Source organism: Mustela nigripes, chromosome 12 (assembly GCF_022355385.1).
Source record: "Mustela nigripes isolate SB6536 chromosome 12, MUSNIG.SB6536, whole genome shotgun sequence".
NCBI lineage: Eukaryota > Metazoa > Chordata > Mammalia > Carnivora > Mustelidae > Mustela > Mustela nigripes.
In genome coordinates, this window is record NC_081568.1 from 156,976,256 (window position 1) to 156,978,956 (window position 2,701).

The window sequence follows — 2,701 nt, forward strand, 5'->3', positions numbered from 1 at the left end:
TCCTCCGCAGCCCAGTTATCTGCGCTCACCGTCTGGCTTGGAAGGGAGGAGCACACAGCCTCCGGAGATGCCGGCACAACGTGGCTTTCATCCCTGGCTCTAGTTCAAGAGCCCAGCAGATCCCCTCCTGGCAACAAGTCACATACCAGCCCTCAGTTATAAGGACAGAATTCACATTTCCCCGGTCCCCCTGCGTTGCCAGAGAACTGGGCATGTGTAGGGGAACCCGTCCCATGATGTCTGAATGGAGCCCCTACTCCTTTTCTCACTGCTAGGGCACTGGGAGAATTCCTGAGCTGTCCTTCCATTATTTTTCTGAACTACCCCACAGCCTCCTTATCCTGTAAGGCAAAATAATTTCTCTTTTTTGGGTAGATTTTATTTATTTATTTGACAGAGAAAGAGCACAAGCAGGGAAAGCTGCAGAGAAGAAAAGCTGAACAGGGAGCCCCATATGAGGTTCAATCCCAGGACCTGGGATCATGACCTGAGCCAAGGCAGACGCTTTACCACCTGAGCCACCCAGTCCTTCTTATATGGCATAATAATTTCTTATAGTGTTTGCCAAACTTTAACCTCTTACCCTCCACTACTGAGCTCAGGATAAAGACATGAGCAGATGGGCTTATGTGGTGATGCCTGGATAGGTGAGTAAGGAGCAGAAGAAAGCTAAGAGAAGATGTGATCGCCGTTTGGGAAAATATGGTGAGGTGGCAAAAGCAGGGAGGGTCCCTCCTGGAGCAAAATGTGACTTCCGGTCTGCTGAATTTGGAGTGATGGTGTGAATGCCTGTACGAAGTCATCCAATCTGACCACAACACATGTTGTGGTTACCGGAGGCCCAGACACAAGGGCAAGTTCAAAGCGTTATGTACCAGCTCCCAGGGAGCCTCAGGGTGCATCAAGAGATCTTGTGCAATCACTGAGTAATGGCTGGGAGAAAGCTCAGCAGCAATAGGAACATGAGGGGACTCTGAGTTAGCCTGCTGGGTTGGGTGAGGCTCCCAGTGGTCTCTGGGCTAACAACAGAAGGGCCATCCAAGGAACAAGCAGGAAGGGAAGCCTAGGACAGAGCACTCTGAGACTGCAGGGCACACACACATGAACTGTGGTGGGAGGCAGCAGGAATCAGCCCTTGAGGCGGGCTGTGTGTGGCCAGATGAGGAGGAGGAGCCGGAGATAAGGTCCCCCAGTCAGAGGCGGGGGCAGATGACTCAGGTCTCTGGGGCTCCCATGAGGTCTGTGACCCTTATTAATTTGTTTTTAAAGATTTATTTATGTATTTGAGAGTGAGGGGAGGGGTGGAGGGTGTGGGACTGTACAGCAGACTCCCTGCTGGGCGAGGACCCCCCCAACAAGGAGGAGGGCTTTGATTTTATAACCCCGAGTTCATGACCTGAGCAGAACCCCAAGTCCTATGCTTCTCCTACTGAGCCACCTGTTCAGCACATGTGGGTCTTTATTCTAAGGACCAGGGCTTGCCCTGAAGCTTGGTGCTGGGCACCATCTGAAGGCTCGAGGTCATCTGCCCAAGGCCAGTTTCATAAACAAACTAGATTTCTCTGAGTGCAAACAGACATGAGTGTGGGCAAAGCAGCAGAGATAAGCCAGAGAAGAAGGCAGAAGGGTGCCGGGATTCTCAGTGCAAACACAGAGGCTGGTTCATGCTGAGGACTGTGTCCCTTTCTATCTCCGGGGGCTTCGAGAAGGCCGTGTCCCCCTCTGCCTGCCAAGCGTACTCTGAAACAGGAGGACATGGTTGGTGTCCCTCTGACAGTGCAGTTCAATGATAAGTCAGACTCATGGGCACCACACATCTGGTTCAGGCTCTGGCACAAGTCCCTACATATGGTCACCTAAACAAAAAGGGCAAAGGGCATAATAGGTGGGAGAAGGATGGCCACACAGAGCTTAGCTCCATGGGGCAGGAGAGCTTTTTCCACCTTATGTAATGCTATGTTCCCAGTATCGTGAAGAGCGACGCCCGTTTGTACACCCAGAAAACCCTGGCTGAGTGAGCAAGCAGACATCAGACAGTGGTTCTTCCCCATAGGATTCTAGGGAAGCTGAGTTTAAGCTCTGCTTTGTCTCAAGACTCCTTGCTGAGAAATGAAGTTTGTGCCCTCATTGTTCTTAGAAAGACCCTTCCCTTGGAGCCTGTCTCTGCAGGTAACGAGTGCAACAGATTATAATTTGATTTTGTTGTGTTTACAAATGCCAGGAGAAGTGACCACCTGGGTGCTTTTTTGTTTAATAGGGTTGGTCTAATTGAATTTTGTATTTTCTCACAATCTTTCTGCTAAGGTGAACAAAACATGTCCTTGTGGGGACACGGCCTCATTTTGGCGCACTCTCTCCTGGAGTCTTACCTGTCCTTTTCAGTTTGCCTCGTTCCAAATCCACCCTGACTCTCACCAGTACCTCTTCTCTAGTTCTCCTCCCCATTGGTGTCCTGTCTTCTCCAACAGCATGGGATCATCCCTCTATGGATATTCCTCCACGCTCACCTCCCCTAACTGTCCCCAGGGCATCCATATTGTCGTTCCTAGCTGGGTCCCTTGTCATTCTCCTGAAGACTCTCAGGTCTCCCTGGGCCTCAGAGTGTGGTTCAGCTCTGGGGATCCACAATCTCCTCTAGCCAAGCTCCTTCCACCCCACAGCAAAAAAAAAAAAAAAAAAAAAAAAAAAAAAAAAAAAAAAA